At 50.6% G+C, this 6,000-nt stretch overlaps 6 non-coding genes across 6 annotated transcripts; all 6 read right to left on the minus strand.

The window, feature by feature from the left end:
- Window positions 1-237: 237 nt before the first annotated feature.
- On the minus strand, window positions 238-310 carry Trnaa-agc. Its single transcript has one exon. It is a non-coding gene; the product is annotated as a tRNA-Ala (tRNA).
- Window positions 311-727: 417 nt separating this feature from the next.
- Window positions 728-800, minus strand: Trnaa-ugc. The gene has a single exon. It is a non-coding gene; the product is annotated as a tRNA-Ala (tRNA).
- Window positions 801-2,300: 1,500 nt separating this feature from the next.
- On the minus strand, window positions 2,301-2,373 carry Trnaa-ugc. Its single transcript has one exon. It is a non-coding gene; the product is annotated as a tRNA-Ala (tRNA).
- A 1,501-nt stretch (window positions 2,374-3,874) lies between these two features.
- Window positions 3,875-3,947, minus strand: Trnaa-ugc. The gene has a single exon. It is a non-coding gene; the product is annotated as a tRNA-Ala (tRNA).
- Window positions 3,948-4,957: 1,010 nt separating this feature from the next.
- Trnaa-agc lies at window positions 4,958-5,030 on the minus strand. The gene has a single exon. It is a non-coding gene; the product is annotated as a tRNA-Ala (tRNA).
- A 417-nt stretch (window positions 5,031-5,447) lies between these two features.
- Window positions 5,448-5,520, minus strand: Trnaa-ugc. The gene has a single exon. It is a non-coding gene; the product is annotated as a tRNA-Ala (tRNA).
- Between the last annotated feature and the right edge of the window lie 480 nt (window positions 5,521-6,000).

Genomic DNA, 6,000 nt, shown 5'->3' on the forward strand with positions numbered 1-6,000 from the left:
TTTTTGTGAATTCGGCGCAAGGCTGATCTTTGCGACATAGGTTTGAGAATCTTATGGGAACACTTGTACTGTTTCTAAATTAAGTGTAGTGGTGGGAGGAGGGTGCTTCGTGCGAATTACAGCACGTTTGCCAATTGTGGCTGCTAATCGTTGGCTCGTATCTGCCTTGACACATTTTCTGGCTGTGAATTATTCCACTTGCATGGCAGTGTGCGCATGTTGGTGTGTTAAAAATTCTGGAGGCGCTGGGTATCGATCCCAGTACCTCTCGCATGCTAAGCGAGCGCTCTACCATCTGAGCTACGCCCCCTGCTGACGAACTGCGCTATCATACAGCCATATCAATGGCACAGACCCTTGCACTCCCATTATTCCGCTGACAAACACTACTCTCAATGTGTCCGTGAGGGTGTTTTTCAGGTTTCCTGCATTCTGTATCGAATCGTAGTTGGCCAAAATCAAAGTGGCACGCACGACGTCGAAAATAGCGTTCGGCCAACGCTCTGAGGTAGACGAACGTGTTGTCCACTCTCTAGACTTCATTGAGGTTAGGCCGTTATACCTAAGGCAGATTTGCACTCGATGACACCTCGACAACAGCCGGTCCTCACATTTACGTTTTGCTCTCCTTACGTCAGTATACGAGTCTGTGACGCTGGCTTTGCAACATCTTGCGTGCCTTTAGGCTCGCCGCGACCAACACTTACCACGCACTGACCACAAAACATGGAGGCGCCGGGGCTTGAACCCGGGACCTTTCACATGCAAAGCGAACGCTCTACCAACTGAGCTACGCCCCCAAGCACAACCAAGCTGCGCTGTTCTCCGTTCTTTGCTACTCTTATGTGCACGGACACGATGGTTGGTTGGTTTGCAGGGGTGAAGGGACCAGAGTACAAAGGCGCGGACACGTTCATATACGCAAGAGTTCCAAGTAGTTTCGATGCTCTGGTATTACGACTGCAAATTCCGTCCGTTTTTAACGTCTTAAATTGAAGGGACAGTCACAAGTTGGTCCGTTTTCACTCCATGTCGACAATCACACAGCACCTGAGGTAACAAGCACATCTGAAGACCCATTGTGCACTCGACTGTTCATGCCAACTCACTGCCTCGCACTTTACTACTGTGTACCACTCTTGTCGTCCAACTGCAAAAGACTGGGCCACAACAACTTTCCGCGTCTCCATTGCACTGCGCAAACTACGAAACGCTCCCCAAACATGGCACTCACCCACGCAGACGACTTTTCCGACTTTACACGACCGCTCACGCAACGCTCACGCTAGTGACAGCCTTATTTAGGGCTTGACGTCGCACACAAGCGAATGAGCACATTTCGCCTACGACTTAGGCCGCCCTCCTAGTGTGGCTGTTCGTGTCTGCAGGCAGCGAGGGGCTGCAAGCCTCCTGTGTTCGCGCCTATGTCACCTTCTGCTTGCTTGTCAGAGACAGAGTATCGCAAACATACAACTCACTCCATGAATTGATTGCTACGGCATCTGTCATCAGCAGTCACAACTAGCAACACCAGTAGCAGCCGACTGCACGTAAAGAATTGGAATGTGCAGTGGGATTTTTGTGAATTCGGCGCAAGGCTGATCTTTGCGACATAGGTTTGAGATCTTATGGGAACACTTGTACTGTTTCTAAATTAAGTGTAGTGGTGGGAGGAGGGTGCTTCGTGCGAATTACAGCACGTTTGCCAATTGTGGCTGCTAATCGTTGGCTCGTATCTGCCTTGACACATTTTCTGGCTGTGAATTATTCCACTTGCATGGCAGTGTGCGCATGTTGGTGTGTTAAAAATTCTGGAGGCGCTGGGTATCGATCCAGTACCTCTCGCATGCTAAGCGAGCGCTCTACCATCTGAGCTACGCCCCCTGCTGACGAACTGCGCTATCATACAGCCATATCAATGGCACAGACCCTTGCACTCCCATTATTCCGCTGACAAACACTACTCTCAATGTGTCCGTGAGGGTGTCTTTCAGGTTTCCTGCATTCTGTATCGAATCGTAGTTGGCCAAAATCAAAGTGGCACGCACGACGTCGAAAATAGCGTTCGGCCAACGCTCTGAGGTAGACGAACGTGTTGTCCACTCTCTAGACTTCATTGAGGTTAGGCCGTTATACCTAAGGCAGATTTGCACTCGATGACACCTCGACAACAGCCGGTCCTCACATTACGTTTTGCTCTCCTTACGTCAGTATACGAGTCTGTGACGCTGGCTTTGCAACATCTTGCGTGCCTTTAGGCTCGCCGCGACCAACACTTACCACGCACTGACCACAAAACATGGAGGCGCCGGGGCTTGAACCCGGGACCTTTCACATGCAAAGCGAACGCTCTACCAACTGAGCTACGCCCCCAAGCACAACCAAGCTGCGCTGTTCTCCGTTCTTTGCTACTCTTATGTGCACGGACACGATGGTTGGTTGGTTTGCAGGGGTGAAGGGACCAGAGTACAAAGGCGCGGACACGTTCATATACGCAAGAGTTCCAAGTAGTTTCGATGCTCTGGTATTACGACTGCAAATTCCGTCCGTTTTTAACGTCTTAAATTGAAGGGACAGTCACAAGTTGGTCCGTTTTCACTCCATGTCGACAATCACACAGCACCTGAGGTAACAAGCACATCTGAAGACCCATTGTGCACTCGACTGTTCATGCCAACTCACTGCCTCGCACTTTACTACTGTGTACCACTCTTGTCGTCCAACTGCAAAAGACTGGGCCACAACAACTTTCCGCGTCTCCATTGCACTGCGCAAACTACGAACGCTCCCCAAACATGGCACTCACCCACGCAGACGACTTTTCCGACTTTACACGACGCTCACGCAACGCTCACGCTAGTGACAGCCTTATTTAGGGCTTGACGTCGCACACAAGCGAATGAGCACATTTCGCCTACGACTTAGGCCGCCCTCCTAGTGTGGCTGTTCGGTGTCTGCAGGCAGCGAGGGGCTGCAAGCCTCCTGTGTTCGCGCCTATGTCACCTCTGCTTGCTTGTCAGAGACAGAGTATCGCAAAACATACAACTCACTCCATGAATTGATTGCTACGGCATCTGTCATCAGCAGTCACAACTAGCAACACCAGTAGCAGCCGACTGCACGTAAAGAATTGGAATGTGCAGTGGGATTTTTGTGAATCGGCGCAAGGCTAATCTTTGCGACATAGGTTTGAGAATCTTATGGGAACACTTGTACTGTTTCTAAATTAAGTGTAGTGGTGGGAGGAGGGTGCTTCGTGCGAATTACAGCACGTTTGCCAATTGTGGCTGCTAATCGTTGGCTCGTATCTGCCTTGACACATTTTCTGGCTGTGAATTATTCCACTTGCATGGCAGTGTGCGCATGTTGGTGTGTTAAAAATTCTGGAGGCGCTGGTATCGATCCCAGTACCTCTCGCATGCTAAGCGAGCGCTCTACCATCTGAGCTACGCCCCCTGCTGACGAACTGCGCTATCATACAGCCATATCAATGGCACAGACCCTTGCACTCTCATTATTCCGCTGACAAACACTACTCTCAATGTGTCCGTGAGGGTGTCTTTCAGGTTTCCTGCATTCTGTATCGAATCGTAGTTGGCCCAAAATCAAAGTGGCACGCACGACGTCGAAAATAGCGTTCGGCCAACGCTCTGAGGTAGACGACGTGTTGTCCACTCTCTAGACTTCATTGAGGTTAGGCCGTTATACCTAAGGCAGATTTGCACTCGATGACACCTCGACAACAGCCGGTCCTCACATTTACGTTTTGCTCTCCTTACGTCAGTATACGAGTCTGTGACGCTGGCTTTGCAACATCTTGCGTGCCTTTAGGCTCGCCGCGACCAACACTTACCACGCACTGACCACAAAACATGGGAGGCGCCGGGGCTTGAACCCGGGACCTTTCACATGCAAAGCGAACGCTCTACCAACTGAGCTACGCCCCCCAAGCACACCAAGCTGCGCTGTTCTCCGTTCTTTGCTACTCTTATGTGCACGGACACGATGGTTGGTTGGTTTGCAGGGGTGAAGGGACCAGAGTACAAAGGCGCGGACACGTTCATATACGCAAGAGTTCCAAGTAGTTTCGATGCTCTGGTATTACGACTGCAAATTCCGTCCGTTTTTAACGTCTTAATTGAAGGACAGTCACAAGTTGGTCCGTTTTCACTCCATGTCGACAATCACACAGCACCTGAGGTAACAAGCACATCTGAAGACCCATTGTGCACTCGACTGTTCATGCCAACTCACTGCCTCGCACTTTACTACTGTGTACCACTCTTGTCGTCCAACTGCAAAAGACTGGGCCACAACAACTTCCGCGTCTCCATTGCACTGCGCAAACTACGAAACGCTCCCCAAACATGGCACTCACCCACGCAGACGACTTTTCCGACTTTACACGACGCTCACGCAACGCTCACGCTAGTGACAGCCTTATTTAGAGCTTGACGTCGCACACAAGCGAATGAGCACATTTCGCCTACGACTTAGGCGCCCTCCTAGTGTGGCTGTTCGGTGTCTGCAGGCAGCGAGGGGCTGCAAGCCTCCTGTGTTCGCGCCTATGTCACCTCTGCTTGCTTGTCAGAGACAGAGTATCGCAAAACATACAACTCACTCCATGAATTGATTGCTACGGCATCTGTCATCAGCAGTCACAACTAGCAACACCAGTAGCAGCCGACTGCACGTAAAGAATTGGAATGTGCAGTGGGATTTTTGTGAATTCGGCGCAAGGCTGATCTTTGCGACATAGGTTTGAGAATCTTATGGGAACACTTGTACTGTTTTCTAAATTAAGTGTAGTGGTGGGAGGAGGGTGCTTCGTGCGAATTACAGCACGTTTGCCAATTGTGGCTGCTAATCGTTGGCTCGTATCTGCCTTGACACATTTTCTGGCTGTGAATTATTCCACTTGCATGGCAGTGTGCGCATGTTGGTGTGTTAAAAATTCTGGAGGCGCTGGGTATCGATCCCAGTACCTCTCGCATGCTAAGCGAGCGCTCTACCATCTGAGCTACGCCCCTGCTGACGAACTGCGCTATCATACAGCCATATCAATGGCACAGACCCTTGCACTCCCATTATTCCGCTGACAAACACTACTCTCAATGTGTCCGTGAGGGTGTCTTTCAGGTTTCCTGCATTCTGTATCGAATCGTAGTTGGCCAAAATCAAAGTGGCACGCACGACGTCGAAAATAGCGTTCGGCCAACGCTCTGAGGTAGACGAACGTGTTGTCCACTCTCTAGACTTCATTGAGGTTAGGCCGTTATACCTAAGGCAGATTTGCACTCGATGACACCTCGACAACAGCCGGTCCTCACATTTACGTTTTTGCTCTCCTTACGTCAGTATACGAGTCTGTGACGCTGGCTTTGCAACATCTTGCGTGCCTTTAGGCTCGCCGCGACCAACACTTACCACGCACTGACCACAAAACATGGAGGCGCCGGGGCTTGAACCCGGGACCTTTCACATGCAAAGCGAACGCTCTACCAACTGAGCTACGCCCCCAAGCACAACCAAGCTGCGCTGTTCTCCGTTCTTTGCTACTCTTATGTGCACGGACACGATGGTTGGTTGGTTTGCAGGGGTGAAGGGACCAGAGTACAAAGGCGCGGACACGTTCATATACGCAAGAGTTCCAAGTAGTTTCGATGCTCTGGTATTACGACTGCAAATTCCGGTCCGTTTTTAACGTCTTAAATTGAAGGGACAGTCACAAGTTGGTCCGTTTTCACTCCATGTCGACAATCACACAGCACCTGAGGTAACAAGCACATCTGAAGACCCATTGTGCACTCGACTGTTCATGCCAACTCACTGCCTCGCACTTTACTACTGTGTACCACTCTTGTCGTCCAACTGCAAAAGACTGGGCCACAACAACTTTCCGCGTCTCCATTGCACTGCGCAAACTACGAAACGCTCCCCAAACATGGCACTCACCCACGCAGACGACTTTTCCGACTTTACACGACGCTCACGCAACGC

The sequence above is a fragment of the Schistocerca piceifrons genome, unplaced genomic scaffold, assembly GCF_021461385.2.
Source record: "Schistocerca piceifrons isolate TAMUIC-IGC-003096 unplaced genomic scaffold, iqSchPice1.1 HiC_scaffold_833, whole genome shotgun sequence".
Classification (NCBI taxonomy): Eukaryota; Metazoa; Arthropoda; class Insecta; order Orthoptera; family Acrididae; genus Schistocerca; species Schistocerca piceifrons.